This window comes from Poecilia reticulata, chromosome 16 (genome assembly GCF_904066995.2).
Source record: "Poecilia reticulata chromosome 16, P_reticulata-male-v2, whole genome shotgun sequence".
NCBI lineage: Eukaryota > Metazoa > Chordata > Actinopteri > Cyprinodontiformes > Poeciliidae > Poecilia > Poecilia reticulata.
Window position 1 is genome coordinate 26,848,933 of NC_088845.1, and position 24,838 is coordinate 26,873,770.

Genomic DNA, 24,838 nt, shown 5'->3' on the forward strand with positions numbered 1-24,838 from the left:
AGTAAAAGCTATTTGTGAATTAATTTTGTAATTTGATAGAATTCACAATGAATTCACAATGCATGTTAAAAGAATGATTGTTTGGTTTAAAGATATATTACAATCATTCCTGATGTAATGAAGTTAATGGTTCTCTACCTGAAGTATGTGATACATGAAGTATGTTGTATATAAAGTGTGTTTATAGCATACAAGAAGAATAAATCTTCTGGTTAAATGAGAAGGAAGCTCAACGTGTGTCTCATCTTTCTCATACCACAGCACCACACGTTGAGGGAACATCATTCTATACATCACCCTCAGCCATATATATATATATATATATATATATATATATATATATATATATATATATATATATATATATATATATATATATGTAGCAGGAAGCCGGAGCGCCCGGAGAGAAACCTGCAAACAGATTTTTGATATTTATGTATTTTTGACATTTGCTCAAAGTAGTTTTGGCCCTAGTAGCCGAAACTACTTTGAGCAAAAGAGAGGGGAGAAGACATGGGGCAAAGTTTTGGACTGGAGGAACCCGGAAAGAACCCACTGTGGAATCTATGGAGAACATGTGAACCTATGAAGACAGAAGAACCCAGGCAGGGATTCAAACCCACTGAACGGTTCTATTCACAAAAATAAATGTTTTAATCACAGTAACAGAATTTAGAGACCAATTAACTAAACAGTGGTGATTTCAGACTGTGGCAGGAAGCCGGAACGCCCGGAAAGAAACCTGCAAACAGGAAACTTGTCAAATCTTTTTACCCTTTTGTCCCATAAATTTAAGTCAGACACATGTTTGGTCCCAGTCATATTTCTCCAGCCTCAAAGTGGTTACTAATTAGGTCTTCTATAATTTTTTTCTTCTTCTGAATTTAATAATTTAGCTCCTCTCCAAAGGCACCTTTAACATCTTTCAGAGGAGAGGCTGGAGAAACTGAAACATCAGGTGTCCCATCATTTCTTTACTTCTCGTATATGCAGATCAATCCAGTTTGGGACATGTCTTTACTGCAGTTGCTGTCTGCAATGAAGACATGCTCATTGCCAGCCTTCGTGGTTTGTTCTCCTTTTATTAAATAACAGTAGAAATTTGTAAGCTCTGAATCCCCACAAATGACGGAGGACAGGTGGTGCCTCTCCGTTCCACCTTCACATTCTGCAGGCACATCCACGGTCTGATTGAAAACTACTTAGTATTTCCTGGTCAACCTATGCAGAAAAAACACCAGAACGTTATCGGTCAGGCAATATTTTTTCTGCAAGGCTGACCTGCAACCTGAATAGCGACGTTTGCACCCAAAATCCAACCACATGTTAAAAAGGGAAACCAAGTTGTCGGTGGAAGGGCAACCAGGGGGGCGTTGTTCAGGAGCTCAAGGAAAGTAGTTCCACAGTTTGAGCAAGAGTTTTTGGTATATAACACTCTCTCTGTGTCAAAAGAACTGCCAAAAGAATCCAACCAGACCAGCACAGACTCCAGCAAACATTTGATGTTATAGTCCTTTCCCACGTCTGACAGCAGTTTCTTCTCCCTCAGCCCCTTCAGAACTGGGGATAGGTCTTTCTGACAAAAATGTTTGCCAGGCTGATGGACAGCTGAGAGGATGAGACTCCCACAGCATGGGATGGATGATGCCTCCAGAAAAACCCTTTCCTGAGCGAGACACCGCCTGGTGACGCTCAGGTTTAGGACACTCTGGAATGCAGCGTTCACCCAGCTGTTGTGGAGTTCGTTAGAGAAGTTCAGTTCTCCTTCGCTTGTCCTTGTTCTGCAACTGCTGTCCTCCCTAGATCTGGGATATCCGAGCCAATTCTATCTACTGAATTAATGTCAGGGGAGCAGGAAACCTCGAACGATATTGTAATCTTAGCATTTAGAGATGTTCTTTGGGACAAAATTAACTCCATTTCCGTCTGAAATACGTTCCCCATCCAGGGACCTGGGGTCTGAAAGACACTAGTAAAAGTGTTCTTCAGAGAAATCTTGTCTGTAAAGGAAAGAGATGGAACCAACGAAACCAAAGCTTGTGCAGTCACTTCAGTCACAGCTTTGGCTGCGAGGTCAGCCACAGACAAATCTTCCCCAGTCGGGTTAGATTTTTCTGTGACTGTTCTCTCAAACTCACGGTGTACCCTAGTCTTTGAACAAACTTCCCCAGCCGGGTCAGTTTGTTCAAAGACAATACGATTCTCCCCGTTACTGTCTCGTACACTCTCAGTCGGTTGTTGAGAGCCTACCTCCCCAGCCGGGTCAGTTTGTCCAGAGACAGTACAGTCTGTACGAGACAGTCGTCTGTACGATGTACGAGACAGTCGTCTGTACTGCCTCGTACAGACGACGAGATAGAGTCTGAGGTCCCACAGACATCCGTCGTCTTTTCAGAACAAACCTCCCCAGCCTGGTCAGTTTGTTCTTTGGTATTGGATGGAAGACCTGTCCAAAACAAGTTGTCCTCGTCATCCTGATGGTTACCTTCGTTAGAATCTTGGAAAGTAACGATCATATACTTTCTTCAACTCCGTGGTTACAGTATAACCAATGCCCCAACCAAGTGGGATAAACAAGGGAATGGGCGCCTTCAAAAAACTAAACATTATCGCTCTACCCAAATCTGAATCTCCAAGAACTGTCTGGATGCTGACCGATGCTTTGAGATTCAAGCTCACTGGACTTCTGGCGCGCAATGTCTTGCTTCTGATCATTGCTATGGAAATGGTCAGATCAGTTCTGCATGACTCAAGCTGACATAAATACTTAAATAAAAGTATTTTTTATTTATTTTTTTTATTTTAAAGTGCATTGCCCCCCTCTGACAGGTTTTGCTATCTGGTGAAGAAGAGTACCCATACATGATACTGCCACCACGTTTCAGCTTGGGAATCATGTTACTTTTACAAAGAATAACTCTGTAGGTGTCAGAGTAAAAATGAAATTCCTTTCACTTCACATTTATAACCATATTGAAGTTTGAATTTACAAAACTGTCAAACAAGGTCATTTTTACCACTGAATATATATATAAAAAATAAAAATAATCATGAAACAGTAGGGATATTTTAACCCTACAACACCAATACTTCACAACACGACACAACAACCAGCGATGGCAAGAAATGCTCCACAGAGCACCACACCTTGGGCAAATCCAAACAAAGCCTCTGTGGCGATACACAGGTGGAGTTCCTGCAGTGCGTAATGCAACTCAACCTGTCTGCCAAGAACAAGAACAGACGCAGACAAGGCGGGAAGTGAACAAGAAGAGGAAGAGTACGAGCGTGAGAGCACGGAAGTGAACTAACCTCAGTTTGTCACCTGTAAACGGCAGATGTACCATGTGGATGTGGTGCACTCGGCGGGCAGGAGGAAAACAAACATCTCTCGGCACAGAAAGCTGAGAACGGGGAGGCGAAAGGTTTCAACACGACCGCGCAGCGCTCTTGAGAGGCAGAGGAATGCCGAGCGAGGCATGTGATTGTGTAAGCACACACCTCTTGACATTCTTCCCGCTGGCTGAGGCAAATCCTGTGAAATTTAATGGAGAGCATTCTAACGGCCTTCCCCGCTCCACTCAGGTAGCTGTGGGCAAACTATGATGTTCTCCACCCCCTCCCAACTATGGGGAAGTAAGTTATGGCAAATGTTGAACGCTTTCAATCATTAAGCCCCCCGACGTGCCACTAAGACGAACAAGAGATCTCTATCTGGAATTAAGAAACGGAAAGTGCAGCAAGTTTTCAGCTTGGCTCTAAATCTGTGTAGCTCAACCAAAAATAGTCACTCATGTGTGAGTGCGTTATTTAAAGCACATGGAAAGCAACCGCAATAAGCAAATAGAAAACAGCTATTGCCACCGCTGTTGTTTACCGTATTAAAATTTCAAACGTGATTTTCAGGCTTCGCTGCAAGAGACTCGGCTGATTTGTCCGCTATCAGTGTCACCGCAAGACTGAATTTTATGTGAATCAAAAGAGCCGGTGTAGGTTCTACTGGTGAGTGTTTGTCTTTTGTGCATTGTTGCGTAACAGTGTTATTCAAAGGTTAGTTTCTCACAGGCTTTACGTTGAACGGACAAGCCTCCTGATTGACAGCAAGCCAGTTTGTCCACCGCTTGGCGCAAACCTGCACCATACGCAACAACAATAACAACAAATAACGGGTTAGCGACTTTCTAGAAAAACACAAAAACTTAAGTAACAATCTACAAATCGAACAGATTGGATCGGAGTCTGACAATTTTTCCCTTCATCGGCTCAGACTGGAGAGCAGCTGATAAAAACACTGAAAAATCAGAATTTTTTTTTTTGTAATTCATTATAATCTTTAAAATGATCAACTACTTTAAATTCCCATCTATAAACACAACAATCAACAGAAACTTATAATTTTAGATAGATAGATCATCAGTTTATAATCTCATGCTTGATAAATACCTCTCAAGTATCCATTCATAATACTTATACAATACTGAATACATACAATTATGTTAATATTCCTTGAATCAACTAATATCCCACTGATTCAAGCTGTACATTTCTGTGCATACTCAAATGTACACACAGAAATGCGTTGTAATTCTTGAAGAAATATATGAATTTCAATGCTTTAAGGGCTTTAATGCATGGCAGATTTAAGAAAACAGTATTTAAGAATAAAAGCTAAAGCACTCTTATTAGTGAGGCACAAAGAAACTGGCAGCAGACTGGAATCAGACATTTTTTGCTTGAGCGCCTCCAATCTGGCAGTCAGCAGGTCAAACTGTGAAAACATGTTCTTTTTCTCGTCTTTCCAGCACATGTGAAATCAGACCATTTGTTGTCTAAACCCACCAAACATCTCCTTCGATGCATGTGTTTTGAGTTTATTAAAATCAATCAGACATAGGTTAAAGGCATCCATTAGAAACACGTTACATTTCTATGTATGAAATGTGGATTATGTTGGAATTAGAATGGTAAGTCCGCTAAGAAATACAGAAATTGGTATCAGCTGGGATCAGCCTGATCAGAACATCGCTAGTTCAAATGAAAAATCAATGAGTATTGCATATCATTCTGATTATAAATAGTAACACACTCAGAATAACCCATTACACACTGCTTTTGAGAATAAAACTGACACTGTGTGCATATTGTTTCGGGATAGCAAGTAGCACATGACCAAAATGTGGGCACCATTGGTTAGAAGCAAAACCAAAAACAACCACCTGAAACACCAGCACCAGAGTCCGTTTTAAATCTTTCAAATTTAGACGTACTGAAACTTCACAATATTATTTCATGTCTCATGCTGCAGGATTAATACCCTGCATGACTCGACTCATAATAATAAAAACATCGGCACAAATAATGCTAAAATAAACCGCATTATATTTAATACTGCTTGTATTGCTACAGCTGATTGTTGGCCCACTTATTCCAGCTTTGCACACATTTCCGGTAGCAGCGAGTCAGAATTCTATAACAAAACAAGAAAAATCCCCGAATGTAGTCGTACTTCGACTGTTTAAGGTAAGCCGAATTGAAGAAATATATCATATGTCCTCAACAGTTTCTTAGTCTTTCTAAATACATTGACGTTCAACGGCAGAGCTTAAACAATCGCTAAATTGTGCGATTTGTTAAGGAGGTTCGGAGCGGAAGTTAAAGCTGGGAGGACGACAGTGGCACATGACAGATCAAGCGTAGTGACAGTTCTGTGAGATGCTTAAAGACACTTTACACTGAGCTTGTTACGATTTGAAAAATACATACATTAGCACATAAAAAGAAAATAAAAAAAAATCCCATTTCGCCTCAGGTTTTTAAACGTCTTTTACGCTATACGTAAACAAGTCGACGTGAATAACATGTTTACTATGGTTACACCACGTAACCTCCGGTCGTAAAGATGTAAATGTACAACCAAACTGCACTAACATCACCGTGGCTTGCTTGCATGTGTTTGTCTACAACAACTGCTTTCTCACAACAGTGAACGTTATCAGTTTGTGTGCAACATACCCTTCTCCGGTTAGTCTGTGTCAAATACATCCACAGTTGAGTCTTGCACTGGATGTAGACCAAACTGTAAGTCTTCTTTCAGCAGAGGTTCACAGTGGAGTTATTATTATTGTTTATAGATTTTTTTTTTTTTCCCCCCGTTTTACAGCATCGTTCAGAAGAGCGCCTTCCTCCCCCTCCTTTCTGATTTAAAAGCGGTTACAGCTCTCACCCCCCCCAAAAAGTGTCTCCGTTAGTTAAAAAAACAGAAAGAAAAACAGCGTATCCGTGCTTCCTGATTGAGGTGAAGCGGTGATGATGATGTTTTGCAAGGGGTGGGGCGGAATGCAGCGTCGAGAAATGAAGCCTTCAGAAGCGCGTTGGTGCACGTCTGTGCATGACTATTATGACTACAGTCAGGGTTGTGTGTGCTGCTTGATGTACACTTTCTTTTTTTGCAACGTATTTTCTGTGTAACGTGTAGCAATGTTTTAACAGGATCTTACATACAAGCAGCGCAATCAGCAGCGCAGCTTGTACAGTCACTCTATATACCAAGAAGTGTCAGAAGTTGCGCAATACTTCCAACTCACGAAGACGTTGCCCGTAGGGGCCGTCAGGCTAGATGGGGGCAGAGTGTTCTCAAACATGCGGACATGCATTCTCTTGTATCATGCTACATACTGGCTCACAGTTAATGATTGAAATAGATTAGACTGTTAGGCTCTGTATGAGGGCAGCAGTCGTTTTACATGTGATTCGCTTCACTTTCATTATAAATTCGTAGAAAGAACAGCGGATTTTATCATGAGGAAACATGCATTTATTGGTGTATTATGTAATAGTCTAGCAATGTCCTACAACAGGGAGAGCGTGGTCTTCTCTTTTATCGTATGTCCCCCCTTTCCTCCCCCAATAAAATCTGATAAGTGTGGCATGCATTTGTATTCAGCCCCATTGGTAAAAGGGGCAGTATTATGTAAAATTGACTTTTTTGAGCTCTAACATCATGTTATTCCTTCCTTAAAAACATACCTGGATTGTTGCCTTGATTTTTTTCATGCATGGTTGAGAAATCCTTTATTCTCCATGGCAACCATTCTCCTGTGTGGACCTAGCTCCGCCTTCGAGGCGCAGCTCCTCCTCTTAATTGCAGTTTCCAATTTTCTGAGCTTCCGCTTCAGAGCAGCCCTCCCCAGCAATCCCCCCCCCCACTCAGCTCCTTCAGACTAGCCAGCAGCAATTAGCAAACACCTGGTGGATCTCCTCACTTATATGAGCTACTTCCTAGTGCAACTCTGGTAAAAACGTTGCTAAAGGGTTAACAGTGGAGCGATGTTGTGATGACCATCTGAAGGCAGAGTTTCAGAAAGAGCAGAAGTTTTTAAAGAGACAGAGTCCCAATTTCAAGGCTTTAAATGACGAAGTAAAATATTTTTAGCCACATTTAAAACAACTGAAACATAGTTACTTTATTGTGGAAAATATGTAATACTGTACTACTACCTTTTGGAAGATATGTCTACCAGCTTTGCACATCAAGAAGCAAAAATCTTTTCGCCAATCCTTTTTTGTAAAACAGGTCAAGCTCAACCAGAGCGTCTGTGGACAGAAGTATCAAACCATGCCTCAAATTACCAATTGGATTTGGGTCTGGACTTTAAATGGGTCATGCTTAGGGAGATGATCAGTGTTAGTTTTACCCGAAAAAGAGGAGCTATCTACCCATTTTCACCATGTCTTTGACCCAGTTTGTGGAACAGTAAATAGGAATAAGTAGGAACCCCCATGTTTAAAGGCTACTGGTGAAGAGCACACATAAAACCTGAATCGTTTTTAGGTTCTCCCACTTAAGTCTTACTGAGTTTTACTGAGTAATTCTCTCCTTGTTCAGCCTCGGAAGATGGACAAGTGGCAGACGTCCGCAGCTCAGGTGGCAGAATCTGTTGACGAGACACATATTTCCCCCCCCACTGCACAAACACGGCTTATTGTAAGTGTAGCAAAAAAAAAACAAAAAAAAACCAAAAGGTACTCCTGTGAGAAAAATGCAAGACTGCGTGTACAGTTTTTTTTTGTTGATTTTTTTACAAATAGTGCAGGGATCACATTGGAGGCGTTTTTATAAGGAACTCTGGTCAGTTGAGATCAAAACTCATTTTTATAACCTTCAAAACAATCTCTGTGGCAGAGAACCTACGCTGCACCATCATCACCCTGAACACACCATCCCACGGTGCTGGCAGCCTCGCGCCTCGGACACGTTTCTCTTCAGCACGGACGAAAGACACTGGTCAGAAGTAAGAGAGGAATGGATGGAGGTGAAAACAGGACAATCCTGGAAGAACGTTTATGAGTGGCGGTGAAACATGAGACTGAGCGGAGACTCGCCTTCCGCAAACGTTGAGCAAACAGGTGTGTTTTCTCTGTATCTTTTGTTTTGTTTTCTTCATTTTACACACAGGGAGTTTAGAGAAGTAGGTTTTAACGCAGGTTTTAAATGTTCGCATCACTTAGTCAAAATTGCCTTGCCGTTGTTTTTTGGGGGGGTTTTTAACAGCAGAATAGCAAAACTATGACATAAACCCAAGTCCTTCCAGAGATAACTAGCATGGCTAACGAGCAAGAAACTGGATGTTAATTAATATGAAATTAAGCCTTCAAGCCTTTTTTTTTTTGACAATGCAGTCAGGATTTATTTTAAAAGTGTTTTTTTTTGTTATACAGTTTTCAAAGTATTTATGTTGCAATTGGAACATCATTGTTGAAATAAAGCCTCAAAAAGGCATATTCAGGTCAGACAAGATACGTGTAACTTTTTTTTGACCTACATGCAGAATGCTACTCGCAATGGAAAACTAACATGTTAACTGTGGGAGCAGCACAAAGCGATGGGGATGATTTTCTTCAACCAGAACTTTGGAGCGGATTAAAAACCTATAAACATGGGGGGGCCAGAGCTCAAGCACAATAATTTATTCATAAGTTAACATGGTCCAGTCAAAGTCAGGCAAAGATTTTTATTTTCTTAATTTTTCAAACAGTTTTGTTTTGGTTTTTTTCCAGCAAAATTGTCTATTTTTAATTTTTTTTATTTATTTATTTTTTGAGTCTGTGTGCTCAATCGATTACTAAAGTAGTTGACAATTATTTCATGACTAATCTGATTATTCTTCGGTGCTTATCAGTAAGTAGCCAATAATGACGGAGCGACAACGTGACTCAGTCCAGTAGGACTTCTGCCTCCCATTACCTGTTTCAATAGAACCAAACAGCTGAGATCGTTAATATATCCTTCTGGATGAACCTTCACTTCTAAAAATATTGTGGCGCCAGCCGTTTCCACAGAAACCTTTAGTAAGAGACAGCTGTGGATAATTTGTGTTAATGACAGATTATTAACAATTAGATGCTTCACTTTCTGGTTCACGGTGGCTCAGTGAGCTGTTATTGATGTTATGAGGGAGATCTCGACTTTTCACCCGTCAAAATGTACGTAGGGGAAAAAAAAAATACCTACAACATTTTTGCTTAAGCTAAATTACGCTGTTAAATTACTTTGATGATTAATTAATGAGGGCGACTCACAACTGAAGAAAATCCACATTTTCACCAATGAGAAAATTAAGAACCTATTTTAAAAACAGAAATGCTGCTGTGGCCTATGACTGGAACAAAAAAAAAAAGAAGAAAATATTAGATTTAAAACCATGAGAGTGGAAAGATGCATTTTAGTTAAATTTGTCAGTTTATGCAACAGTCTTGACAGTGATATAAAACTAAGTCTCTTTCTGCATTTGGAAAAATTTGAGTCATTACGTTATTGTATTGAAACGACAAGGCACTGAATGAGCCGATGCTTTGTTGTTGTGTATTTTTTACATTTATATATCTTTGTATGTGTTTTCTGCGTAATTGAAGCCTGTAACATCCGTCTAAGTTGAATAGCAAATGTTCTCTTCATGTGAACGGGAGCAGATACGAGTTTGTACGTCTTTCTGCTCCTTTTCATTCACCATTTCTCTCAGTTGTTACATGAACTCTTCAGGTTTATTATTGAGTGAATGAAATATAAAACATGAAATGAAAAACCGTACGCTACAAAAGCTCAATGCTAAAGAGCTGAGTGTTTACAGCGTGCCGTGTCCGATCACGGTAACGGGAATTTGAGTGGAAGAAAAAACAGAGATGGCATGAAAACTAACAAACTAACAAACAAAAACTAGAAACTTTACCACCACAGCAGAGCCACATAAAAAGCAACTCTTCAAACCCGGTCCAGGTTTTAACTGCATTTACTGGACGTTACATTTTACTGTATTTATCTACATTTAAATCCATTTTTGGCTTCAGGTTATTTTCAAATTTGAAGAGAAACTGAATGTAGGCTATAATTACTAAACTAACCAGAAATACATGCTTGAACATGTCACTCTTTATGTATATTATTGTAATTTATTGGATTTACTTTACGAAATAAATTGATTTGTTGACAGTATTCTAATTTATTGAGGTGGAACTGTAAGTGATATGATTTCTCCATCTGGGCATATTTCAGATATTCGTCTTTTAACCTCTCAAGATGAGGCGGCCTCATCCTCCACCTCCCTGTGTGTGTGTGTGCGTGTGTGTGATGACACACTCTGTTCATCAGAGGTGACAGATTGGCCATCGTTGCTCTTTCAGCTGCGGCTTTGGCTGGGCGGACGGGACATCCCGGGGCAGCGATGGTAATCTGAAGCTGTCCTAGGTCACCGTCTATCTTGTGAATCTTCTGTTTGAAAACTTGCCCTTGAACTTCGCCGGCGAGAGCCGCGCCGTCTTCGAGGCCAAGGCAAACAACCTTGGGCTCAGCAGATAAGCAACTATTGAAAGAATTCAGAAATAAAACTGTTTTCTTTGCACTTTTTCCCACTTCTTTCAAATTGTTAGACTAAGACCTGGAAGGTGTGTTTCAGAAAACATTTTTACTTGTAATGCTAAATTCTATGAAAAAAGGGGAATAAATCTCAGTAGCATTATAGTTTGAACTAGTCTTTTGTTGTTGAAATAGACATTAAGCACAACAAGTTCAGAGTTTATAACCATTATTAATGATTGTCAAGCTCAAATGCAGTTTTCCTAATAGATACGGTTTAATGTAACATTTTATTTCATTTTGAATGATTTATATTGGTTACTGGTTGCTTCAAACAAGATTTGGAAATCATCAAATAGCTCATTTATTTCAGTAATTCAATAATAATCATGACACATCTTAGTTAGAAGCGCCTTAGGGAGCGGAGCGCTCAGTGACACTGACCAAATCAATAACAGCAAAATCAAGAGGCAATCAATAATTTAATTCAAACAGGAAACCTCTAAGATACATTACAAACAAAATCATGTTTCTTTTAACTTTTAAATCAAATATTCCAGGTTTGTAAATAACTTAATCAGTCATACTTTTTTTTTGTCAAGTGCCAATATTTGACGTAAGCCTGGTGTTTCTAGTCCTTTAAATTTTGCCTAATGAGTAAATCAATAAACGGAGATAATGCTTAATTTTAATTTATTTATTTCAAACAGACAACAAGTAAAAACAAGCAAAAATCAAAATGAAAACAAACAATCATGGCCGTTGATGTGCAATTTTACGTTACTTGTTGGAAAAGGAGCAGACAGAAGATACGAGATCTTATGATTTCCTGCAATAAGAGGAGATCATATTTTTGAGAAGACAACATGCATCAATTTCTGATTCCTTTCAAAGGAAACTGGAATATCATGGATTTGTTTTGATGCAGCAGATTATCCAGATCCAGAGACAGTTATATTCAAGATGGTAAAAATAATAATAAGAAGAAACAGCAGCTATTTGTCATTTAGTTCCAAATTCAGAAATGTTAAACTCATCTTTACACTCTTTACAGTCACTGCATCTTATTGGAAGCTGAATTTTCAAATCCTCCACATGTAGAGTGTTTTCTTTGCACTTCATCCCTCGGCCTAAACCAAAATGTAGCAAATAAAACAGAAATAACAAACTTTCAGGGTTAAATGAAGACCGACCGCATTGACTCCAGGTAGTGATGTGTTCCAAGCTTTTATTTTAGCTAATTGGGATGAAAAAACCTTCAATAACAGGCACCTTGAATAGGTCTTCAAATCACAGCATCACATTACACCAGTAACACAACTTTTGTCAGCTTAAAAACGCCTTTTAAAAATGACATTGAAGCAGCTTTTAACAATTTGTTTTTTATCAAGCCCGTGTTTGTGTATTTTTATCAGTCCGGTGTTTCAGTCTGACCTCCAAGATAAATGAAATGCATTTTTGTCGGCTGTGGATAGAAAAAAAAAAAATCCTCATAACTAACCGAAACAAAAGGGTTGAAAACATCATTCTGTGTAATTAATCCATGCAGTGCGTTTCACTCTGTGAATTACTCTAATAAGATAAAGTCCACATTAACATTCTGATTTACTGAAATGCACTTGAACTGATCACAACAACGTGTCTGGATAAGTAGTTCTGTGTCAGGTAAAGTTTCCTTAAGTCCTGCTCACTCCAGGATGATTTGAATTACAATTCTTGTTTCATTTTCTCTGTTGATTAATGAACTGAGTGCTCCGGGAGCAGACGGCGCTCTCAGAGGGAAAGCAGTTAATACACAGACACTTTAATTAAAAGGTTACTTTTCCCGTCTTCTTCCTCGGCCCCTGAAAGTCGTCTTCAGGTGGAACGCGTTGCGTAGTCTCTCTTTCCGTTTGTGTTTGTGCTTAATAAATCCCAATAAAACAACACTGCTGCTCTGTAGACTCCGACGCGTCTGGTTTCCATCAACTTTCAGAAGTCACAGTTGACATCTTGAATTAAGACGCTTGTTTTTGCGTGAGATGGGTCCAGTGGATCGTATCAGCGTTTTAAAGTGATTCGCCTAACGGTGTCTGTGATGATGTTGGCACTCAGCATTTCTTCGTTACCCACTTCACAACACACAGTTCTACTTTTGTACGCACCTCGTCTCTGTGTTCACTCTTTTCTGTCTTCCTGTCGTCATCTTTTTGGGTCTCTGTTAATTATTAGGAATCGTTAGCTGTTATAAAAGACATTTTTAACTTCATTTTACAGAATTGCTGCATACGAATTCTAAGTTTGAACGCAAATTCTGTAAAAAAAGAGCACAAAACAAAGATATGTTGCTATCTGTGCAGGTTCAGGGTGTTCACTTTGGTAAAGTAAAACTAACAGCCTTTATTTAAGAGCAGAAAAAAAACAAACTGTTTTTAAAAGCAAAATATTCCACTGTTGACAAAAATGACTAAGTATTTGCAAAAGTGAACAAATTAATCCTGTTGTAAATTCGTTTTTTTTCACTTAAAAATTCTTTGAACTGTAAATGTTTTGCCTGTAATTGTTTTCAACTCACTTCCAACGTTTCCAGCGCCGTGACTGAACCATGAATATACCTCATGAATATTTCCTTTCAACCACGTAAAGGTTCACGTTCATCATTGCCATGATTTGTAACGACTTATCACGTGATGAAGCTTATTCACATGTGATTTTAATTAATTTCTTATTTAATGGAAACATCCAATTTGCAAATTTGTGTTTTTTTTCCCCCGAAGTTATTGGTGGAATAATGTCAAAGAATAGCGCACATATGTAGTGCAAACACAGATAGCATTTCTAGAAATGTAACTTCTCTTTACTGGGTTCTTGTTAAATCCACAATAGACTTTAAAATACTTTTTATTACTTTTAAACCACTTGATGATAAAGTGTGTGTGCAGGTGTGTAGTTCCTAGAGCCTCGTAGATCACAGATCTTTCAGTTATAACATTTATTTTGTGTCAGAATTAGTTTCAAGGCTTTTCTTCTTAATTTGACTTACGCTGAGCCATCTCAATCGCTATGCGGCTGCTGAGCCACGTTTTCTCGCTCGGATACTTTCCCCCCTTTCGTCTCTCAATTTATGCATCACCTGCAGTTACTGCTGCCATCAAATATTAGCCAGATTTTGCAGGAGGTTTTCTGCGAAGGAGTTATAAAGGATTTCAGTGGCAATAAAGTATGCTGAGATTAGTGGTTGTGTAACATGAAATACGAAAGAAGTAAAAGTTTCTATAGCACGGACACGTTTGCAGTGGACTGTGAAATCGTTCTAGAGTCTGAGTGGGTAACGGAGTTTGGTGGAATTTCTCATTCGGTGCCAACATGGCCGCAACAAGGAGATGGAGCCCTTCCTGACCCGACGCCACAGTGCGATCCTCACATCTCCGGCCCACTTTGTGAACGGATCCAGTAACAGTTTACGTTCTGAACCTGCTATATTAATGTCTACCATCAAAAACCACCATGCTTTAAAGAACGTTTAGGGGTGTCCTGCTCTCTTTGCCCAGCTGTATCAACTCAGGATGTTTTCCTTCCTCAAAGCTCTCGTATGGAAAGCAAAACTTGTTTCTACACTGAATCTGGGTGTTTCATTGAAATGCCTCTGACTTCCACAACTTGGAGGTCGAACGTCTTCTACCTTTACGTATTCTGCGCTGTCTCTGCCTTATCTTTTCGTCCTTAGGCATGATTAGCTTTTTTTTTTAGTCACCTCATGTACGTCCAGCCCTCTCTATCCAAATCCCAGTTCATGTTCATCCCCCCATCCTCCTCTGCCTGCTTTTTCACTCCAACCTGTTTCCTCTCTCTCCAACCTGACCAGTTTTATACACACAAACCGGCATGAATACATCACAATATCCACCCAGCACCGCAGTAGGATGAAAAGAAGAGCCAAAAAAGAAAAAAAAGAAAAATGCCCCCAAAGCTTCACAAACACCAATTTCCTATCTTCACACTTGAAGCTATGTTGTTAGAAATGGCTCCCAGAGGCACACTCTCTCATCTGTCCTTTCTTATGCTCATGCAGAACCCCCATAATGTCTTCCAGATCAGTAATATCATCAGACGGATCACCTTGAAGTGTGGTACAGGCTTTTCAGGGGCTTAAAGCTCCGCCTGATTATGCAGACTGCTTGCAAAAAAACAAAACAAAACAAAACAAAAAAAGAGTTAGATTTCTGGTGAGAATGTTGGTCCCTGCACAATACTCCTTTTGTTATGCAAATCGCCATCTACATTTTATGCAAAAATATCACAAAAGATTCTATTAACCTCACCCCACGCAGCCCGTATCATTTAGATGTCATTTTTTCCTGGTTTAAGACTAAAGTGCTCGTAATCATCGGCCACCGCACTTTATGCTTTTGTAAACCAGGTGGAGGCCCAACTGCTTGAGAACGAGACAAGAACCTAAAATTAGATCCTCATGCGGCTCGAAATTAGTCTTGTTTTCGATGTGACGATGCTGGAAAAGTTAAGGAAGAGACAAAGAGGGGAAATCTGATTAAAGCTTGAGAAAGATTTGGATCTGAAGTTCCCCTTTTATTTACGGCATGCCTTTTTTTTTTTTACTCAGATTGATAAACCCAATATTTCCTGCCTCTTGAGAGCAATGTAACTATTTGATATGTTTTTAAAAAGTACTTCTAAAATAAAACCTCTATGGCAACTAAAATACCATCAATTTCACCCTGCAGAGATAAAAAGCAAAATCACATTTTCTCTCAGTTATACATCTCTGCATACCTGTGCTCCTTAAAGTAATTTTTAAATTATGTATGTTTTATAATTTTGTATTTTAGTTGTTTTTTTTAATGTAACAAATAATTGTTTTAATTGTATTTTCTCAAATATCAATCAGCACTTGGCTAAGCAGACAAAGTTGCCTAACAAAACATCTTCATTTAGTAGCGTCTCTCCACCGCCCTGCACACTGGATTTCCATGGTAACCAGCTGCAGAACCAGCTGATGCCAAAAAGCAATCCCATCCAGTTGGATACTTAAAAAACAAATGCATTTCATCCGTTTCTTTTTTTTCTGTGTGTGTGTTTAAGATCATCCAGCACATGTTTATCCCACGAGATTACTTTAAAATGCAGTGTTCAAAATACGAATGTACTTTTTTTAAGGATCTAAAACCATCTGAACTAACCCGATCTGTCAAACGGTCGATACAATTCCAGCTGAATTACTCAGAATTATCTCATCCGGCCAGTTCAAGCAGCGCTCATGCCAAGTTGGACGAGCTTGTGGCAGTGCTGCTGACACAGCATCTCAATAACGAGATTTAACAAAGACGTTATCGGATTGTGCGAGGCGATGCACGTAAATCTCATGGCAGCGGTGCGTTTATGTGGAAATTCTTAATTGTGATTCATGTAGTGGAAATCTTTTTCTGACACGCGAAAGGACACTGGCAGCTTTGGCTCAGCTGGACATCCTGGCAGACGAAATACTTTTTAACTAATGCAACAGCCTGACAGAAATAAACATTAATATGACGTGGGTCAATATCAATAAACTGGATGAGTGTAATTACAGTCCCATTAAATTAGCATGTATAGTAATGATAACGTGTTGCTGCAGTCAGAAGAGAAGTAAGTTAGACACTTACAACATGCCAAAACAAACAAATAAATATTACATGCCAGCACATTAAAAGAAGGTTTTTGCTTTCATTTTAATGGAACTTTCACCATTTGAAAAGGCATATTAATTCATTCTCATGTTTTCGTACTGTCAGGGGATTGGATCAAAAACACAGAAACCACAATGGAAGGCTTAATAAAAGATTGATGACAGGGAAGCATCATAGAGAAACACACAATGCTACAGCAGGGGGAGCAGCAGGGCATGTGGAGTGGGTGCAATGAAGGGGATGAGGAACAGCTGGAGGGGAAGCCCAGGCGGAGGAGAGATGAGTTAGAATACAGAGAGAGGGGCTGAGGAAAGCAGGATGGAAAAACTGCAAAGGAGAGAGACGTAAATCTAAGGAAACGAGTCGAAAGCACAAACGACGGGAATGCATTCACTAAGCCGAGTAATAAACTGAAACGAACAGATATAAACCAAGAAATGATTTAAAAAAGAGGAACAGAAACGTCAATGAAAAGCAAAGCTCTAACACCAAAATCTAAGGGAATACATAACAACAACAATAATAATAAACTTAGAACTGAACCTAAGGAAGAACAAATACTGTAAATAATTAAACGGTCGACACCGGAAGCAGAGATGCAGCACCCATTGGTCATGACACAGGAAGTCTTTCTATGACTGTAACTCCAACCACAGGAAGAAACAAACAGCTCATTAAAATAATTCAATTTAAACAGTGATGTTAGGAGAACTGTAGAAAGTCGTGCATTATACTGATAAGTGTCTCTCTTTCTCTGTGAGTAACAATGTGTTACTATAATGCATGTTGTGAAGATTTTCCTTGTAATTGCAGGAAAAAGTGAAGCTCATTTGAGAAACTTTATAATTTAAGATATAGTTAGTTACTGCACTATTACTTGAATAGATGATTTGAATGCAGTTAGAGGAGAGACCTTATAAATGAATCTGATGTTTGTTTGTAAAAATGTTTTTATCCACAGAAAAAGCAAAAACGGACCCCCACCTATTCATACTTTGGGATGATCACAGACAGATTTTTCTGTGGAACTTTATGCAACATTATTTGTGGAATAATTTGCCAATTCACATATCTATTATACATAAGAAAATCCATATGAGGAAGCTGACATCCCCAGGTACAGTGGTACTTGACACACTATTGGCTGGCATTTTCCATACAGCCAATCCTGGAGTGACATTCGCTTTCCTTGGCTCTGATTGGCTGTATCTCCAAAACAGGAGATAACAGTAAAGTTGATTTCCACTGCGTGTACCAATGCATGTATATTCTGAGTTTTAATTATAAGCTTTTCTCTGACCTCCTCAGATATTGTGGATCCATTGTACTTTGAAACTTCTTCACGTTTCGTCACACTGCAACACCAATCAATATGTTGCACAGCCACCTTTTCCCACAACACCTTTGGAGTGTATCACCAGCAAATCAACAAACGGAAAGTTTTGACAGATTTTTTTTTTTTAGCAAAATAGCTCAAGGACCCAATCCAGATTGCATTCAACAGTGATTTTCATTTTTTTCCCCCCTCAGATTGTCAATTGGTCAATTTCAGAACCACTCCGCTGCGGCTCTGCTTGCCTCACTGTCTTGCTGGAAGGTGAACTTCTGCCTCCGTCTCAAATCTGTTGCAGCCTCTAACAGGTTTTCTTGCTCTATTTGTAGCTGCATCTTTCCATCGACTCAGATCAGATCTGCTGTCCCTGGTGGAAAAGAAAGCATCCTCATCCCGTGATGCTAACCCTAGCATGTTTTGAGCAGGGATTGTGTGTTTGAGGTGAAATGTAATGCCACGAGGCTGCTTCTCTGATTAATGTTTTGCACTTTGTCAGTTCAGATTAGAGCTCCTTCCTTTATCAGATAATTGGCTGAGCAGAGCTCCATGAGATATTCGGAGCTTAAAATATTGCTCTGCACCCAGAAACATCTCTAGACTTGTCGCCAGCGTTCTCCCCGACCCGTTTTCGATGTTTCTTGGTCTTCATGATGCTGTTTGTTCACTAATGTTCCCTGATGAACCTCTGAGGCAGACACCTGGATGTGGATTTATAAGTTGATTTAGATATACACAGGAGGACTTACTAATGCGTTTGTTTTAGCAACATCAGAGTAATGTGGGGTAGATACAAATACATGCCATGCAGTAAAACAACTTAGGTTGCCATCTCAACTTTTTTGTCACTTGACAAATGTGTGGATGCCTCTGTTGATGACAAATCAATAAGCTTAAGCAAGGTAGAACAAATAGAAGTTATTTTGCTGCAGACAAATGAAAATCTTTCTTTTTTTAATGGGGCACTTTGGACATTTTGCTAAAAGGAGAAGATTCTTGATTCTATGATTTCTGTTTTTATTCTGGAACTCCTCTCTGGAGAAAAATCTTTTGGGGATTTCTAAATACCAAGTTCAAAAGTTTTTCTTCTGGCTCCCTGTGACTCAGAGAACAGCCTTTAAAATTGCTTTTGTTAGTTTATAAATCGCTGAAAGGTTTAGCACCAAAAAACATTTACAGACCTGCTGTGTTCATATCAGTGTTTCAGACATATCAACACTCAGGCCTCCTCCTGGTTCTGGGTCTGGTTCTGGGGAGGCAGAACCAGACCCAAACATGGAGAAGCAGCATTCATCACAAATCTGGAGCAAACTTCCAGAAAACTGCAAAACAGCCTAAACACTGAGCTCCTTTAAGTGAGGGCTGTTTAGAGCTGCCTTTGATTCATCATAACTGGAACACTGATCAATATATTTGATGTATATTTGCTTGATGATTTTGATGATGGCATTTGACAAAATGTAATGCATATTGCTTTTTTCATAACTGGCTACTGGATGATGTTTTTATGAATCGAGTCACTTTGGACTGCCTTGTTGCTGCAATGTGCCATCCAAATAAACCCGACTAAATCAATTCATTATTATGTGCATGATAACAACTTAATAGCGCAAAATGACGTTTTTTTGAAACTCAGCAGCTGCCCAACTCCAACATTAAGATCTTGTGATTTGGATCTGTGTACGAGCTGCAGACTACAGCCTGATATCGCTCAACGTTTGCTTGTTACCATGGAACCGCTTACCCCGGCTAACTTGTTGAGATTTAGCACATTTGCTTTTACCCATTCCACCTAATGAGTTTAGCAACGTAGCATGCCGAAACACGGTCCCCGGGTTTAAAAGCGGTACACAGGACGACAGGGGCCCGGATGAACTACGCAACATTAAAAAGTACAAGTACTAAACAGGGAACTTTACAGTGATTGCTCGGCAGTATTTCCTGGGAGGAGGCAGAGGGGGGTGGAGGGAGTTCGGTCCACTCTGCCTCAAAGCTCCGCGGTCGTTTCTGTGATGTACATGTTGTTTTTTATGATAGGAATGAGAGTGTGTATGTGTGTGTGTGCGTGTGTGTGTGTGTGTGTGTGTGTGTGTGTGTGTGTGCGTGTGTGTGTGTGTGTGTGTGTGTGTGTGGTTGGGGGCGGGGGGTATGCTGGCAGCGCCTGCCTGCGGTTTGTTTACCACTGGGTTCAGGCTATGGCACAGAAAATGACTCTACAATGTCAGCTTTAGAATAATAGCCCATTAGTTTAGACCCCAGGGCTGATTTCAACAGAGATACCGTAACACGTTGTCATGGAGAAGGCCAGGTCTCAGTTAAAGTAATGGGGGGCTAAGCTTGTATGGGTTATTCAAAGACAATGGTTGCTGTCTACATTGTTGGAGACGTGGACTTTTTATTTTTTATTTTTTGGGTTGTTGTTATTGCTAAAAGTAAGGCAGTGATTCATGTTTCCCTTCTTCCAAACTAGAAATAAAACCTCTGATCCTCCGTTGTTTACTCAGATAGTCCATCGTCCATTCTCACCAGGTACAGATGAGGACAGACGGGGACAATTAGGACGTCTGCATGCTGACCGTCACAGAATCATGTTTTACGTATCGCCGCATGTTTTCATTGATTACTTACCAGAAATAAATCTGGGTCTTTTCCTCACATCTGCATTTCCCTGAAAGGTAATTATCCTAATTGAAACTATTCATGCCTACATAGCAGATGGACTGCCTTGTTTCTTATTAACATATGTACGCACTCGACCACATTAATTTGTCCTCCATTAGCGCGACTCCAAGGTTTGGCCACGTCAGGAAATAAAAAACATATTAAACTAATAAAGAATATATATTTCTGAACTCTTAAGAAAAGCAAATAGAACCATTCAGCAGCAATTTCCTTCTAAACCATTGTTAAGAGAAAAAAAGATGTGCATCCGAACATATTTTTTAGTCTCACACTTGACATACTTATGTGTAAAACACATTAGGACATGGAGTTTGTGTTTTGCAATAATCATTTGAAATCTTTTGGTTTGCCCAACGAACACAATCACATCTTATCTTGTTAGTATTTCCAAATGAAGAGTAAAAGTCTTAAACGACAAAAAAAACAAAACAAAAAAAAACATATCTAGATATATTGTCTCCGTAAACAGATACGCCAAGATGTTTATACTCGAGTGTTCATTAAAATATGAAATCTTTCATATTCCAGCTATGTTTTCTTGTGTATTTTTCCACCTCAGTCATTTCAGAGGATTTAAGGGGGAAATTCTGTTAATGTTGAATTCAACAAAAGCTGAAATAATAATTTAAACTCCCGAAAACACAGAAAGCAACATATCAGTAATAATAACACGTCACGTTTAGATCTTTAAACTCATTCATTGAATTATACAAGCACTTTTAAGCTAGTTAAATTGTCATGATTATAACTTAAATAATTCACCGCTTGGCTGCAACGTTCCCATCTGTCCTAATTCGCAGACGTACGAACGCTGCCTCTGCCAGGAAGAGAAATCTCAGAGAAATCTCACCATTTCAAGGTCAGAATTCCAGCAAACATCGCTTCAACACAGCTCTTCAAGCGTCGAGCTGGTGAACTCAAAGAAAGCCCATGAATAATTTGGATTACCTGACGTTACCGTTTCAGGTTTAATCAGGTAAAAGCTGGAAAAAAAAAAAAAAACTGCGATAACATCTGATATCGACAGCAAAGCCACGAGGCACGAACGCAAAATACAAATCAATTACACATTGGCACAAGCTCTGACTAAAAAAGCTGAATGATTTGACATGGAAAAGTCACAGCTTGGCTGTGCAGCATCTGTGAATAATGAGAAAAAGTAACCAAACACCATATCCGAGGCATTTTCTGGCTCTACTTAGCCATGCGTCACATTTTTGCTCAAAGCCTGAAAGCACAATGCAGAAGAGATGATCCCAGTGGATTCTCAGACTAACTGTTATCAGTCATTTTGCTGTGCAAACTTTGTAGAGCTCAGAATAGCAGGGGATCTAGTGTCCCAGCATCCCCCTGCACCGGGAGAGTCGCCGCACACACGACTGAACCCATGTGAGGTCCACCAAAAAGCTAGCATGGACGAGTTTGGATTGAGAGAGAAGAGTCTAGAGAAAACCCAAAAATACATGAACATAACACACACGCACACCTGCACAGCAAATACTCAAACTTAGGATGTTTTCTTTTTCGCTACAGGAAAACCAACCAATCATCCCACCATGTGGCCTGGGAGATGCATGCTGGGATTTCTATTGTATCACAATTTTAAAACAGACACAACTCTATGTTAAATCAAAGGTAATCAAAATGGGGAAAAATGTTGAACAACAGAGTCTTACAGCTTTTATTTAAAGCAATAACTATACAAACTGGTGCAAAAAAATACCATATTGTGGATTATTACAGTTAGTAGAAAACTTTAAATTACATTTATTTCTTGATATTTTATTCTGATTCAAAGACCAAGGCTAAAAAATAGAATAAATACTAGGTAGTCTTAGTAGTTAATATTAAAACTGGCGCCGCCATCTGGCTGAAAGTTTTATTGTCCCAATTGGAACACAGAGTCAGAGTGATTTAAAGATTTTGGGGCTGCAAGATGACAGAGACGATTATCTGTGGTTTTTCATGAGTGGATACATTTTAAAGGACCATGTTTTATTTGTGTGAACAGGGGAAAAGTCTAATGTTCTGAATTGACTTCATTCTTAAGTTTAGGTATCCTTTGTGTTCACCTCTATTCTGTTTCTTGACAGCTTTCCTGTAGCAATCCCAGGAAATGACCCTGAAGCTCCATCAGTCTCCACACAGCTGTCATGTATGCTGTTAATCACACTCACCACTTATTTTAGCAGATCCTCCCTCAACTTCCTGTCATGTCTACCTCTGTAGCTGAAAGGTGTTTTAAAAAAACCCTCAATATTTAGCTCTCCCTTTCACATTTATATCCTTCAGCTACTACATCCATCAAGTTGGTGCTCTGTTGCTATATCCTCCACCCAGCTGGAAAACCACCTGTCCACACTTCCTCCATTAGGGTATGCCCATAAAGGATTCTTAAATGCTGCATGAATGGCACGATGAAAAATTTAGCAAAAGACATAACTTTTTAAAAACTTGCTATGTTTTCACTTTGGAATCTAGTGGTAAAAATTTAAAGGAGCTTTTGGAGTTAAAGCCAAGATAACGTGATATAGTCTGACATAGACTAACCTCCGTACTGTTGAACTGGGCCATGTTCTCTTTAGGCCATTTGGCAACTGTAATGGTTAAAAGCCAACAGTTTCCAGAAAAGTCTACAAAAAAATATGAAGGAACTCCATAGCTTCACACACTCTCAGCTCTTCAGTGTTATGGAAATATTGTTACCTATTACCAGGTTTCCTCTTGTGTATCTTAACTGCACTCCTCAGGTGTTTCCAGTTTCATACTGTATATTCTGTGCACAACCTTATCAATTCCTCTACCATTTTTCTTTCCCAAACACTCTGTCAGCTAATTAACATTCAAATTCAATTCAAAAACACTTTATTTATCCCAAAGGGAAATTAAATGTTGCTGTAACTCTTTAATTCAGATTCTTCAAAGACTCATTGTAGATGGTGGCTGCTGACGTCTGTATTACAGCGAATCTGAAGAAGCCTCTGACGGAAGAAACTCTGTTTTCCCAAGACGGTCTCATGATCAGGGTTGTCCATAATTTTTTTTGGATGTTTTTTAAACCATTTTACATGTTGGACTTATTAAGATGGTCCATATTGTCCATTGTTCAGACATTGTATGTATTTAGTGTATGTAGGAAATAAAGCAACACTTTCTGTTTTGTTGTTTTTCTTCACCTTTTGATAAATCTTGCCCATTGCCTCTGTCTAACTCTTCCCAGTTTCTCTGTCAGGTCATACATTCTTCCTCGCCAGATGTCCGCCTGCGTTGGTTTGTCTGAATATCGATCCCTCTGCCTGTTCACATGATATTTCGCTTCTTTTTCTTCCTCCTCCAGGTTTATTTATCTACTAACCTCGCTACTTCTGCCATGTGTTGTGCATTTAGGTCTTTTTCTGTGAACTGGCAGTGAAGGTTCCCACTTTCAGTTTAAAGAATTATCTTTGCTTGACAAAAATAAAGAAAGAGAAAACTCACAAGTTCTTTCTTTGCAGACTGTATGTCTTTAGATCGCAAAAAAAAAAAAAGCCAGTGAATCCAGCAGCTACCAGCCCAACACACACCTGCATGACCGAGTCACGTTGGCCTTGACTTCTGATGAAATCATCCACCGCCTGCTACGCTTTGAAAGCATCCGAAGAGTTTTCCTGTCACTCTCAGGTCAAACGTTTACTAAAGCGACTTGTAACAGTCTTGCCATTTCAACCGGCCGGTTTCTGACAAAGACCGACTCAGATCTGAACGTTCTCTTATCCTTGAAGAAAACATCAATCGCATCGTTGAAGACCAGAAAGAATGACGACATCTTTTCACAGCCTGCCTGGTATCCAGTGTGAGCAACGGCAATGTGTAGATTTCTATGGAATTGACCACACAGGAATGTTCTCATTGGGATTTCGTTTCACAATTGCACGACCAACAAAGGTTCACTTGCATTTCCTTGCTAAATCAAGTTGACTTGTGCAATTTTCTCGTTGCTTCCTCTGACGATGCACAAAGCAGGAATTAGCATCAGAGTTAACACGATGTGGAAACAGGAATATCTAACTGAGCTTGCCCTGAATATTGCATTAAAGATGATTAGCAGGGTGCAGAAAAAGGCTTGAGGGCAGCAGTAGATCGTATGGTTCCTGTTATGAACTTTATGGTGTCGGTTTCTTATCTTCAAGACAAAAATATAACAGACTTCCAGTTTGTAAAATGTGTTTTTAATGAATTTTCTATGGCCTCTGTGATGCCACTGATGTTCGTGTTTGCGAGTTGATGGAAAATGCAAATAAAAAGCTGATGGCTTTTATAATGCTGGTGGGGAGT

The 24,838-nt window shown here is 39.4% G+C and overlaps 1 protein-coding gene and 1 long non-coding RNA gene across 2 annotated transcripts in view; one reads left to right on the forward strand and one right to left on the reverse strand.

The window, feature by feature from the left end:
* LOC103478276 (uncharacterized) overlaps positions 1 to 24,838 on the reverse strand; it is a 110,129-nt gene that overhangs the window by 65,592 nt on the left and 19,699 nt on the right. The window lies entirely within an intron of this gene.
* On the forward strand, positions 7,330 to 11,173 carry LOC103478273 (uncharacterized). Its single transcript, XR_535773.3, has 3 exons — positions 7,330 to 7,984; positions 8,183 to 8,406; positions 10,550 to 11,173. It is a non-coding gene; the product is annotated as an uncharacterized LOC103478273 (long non-coding RNA).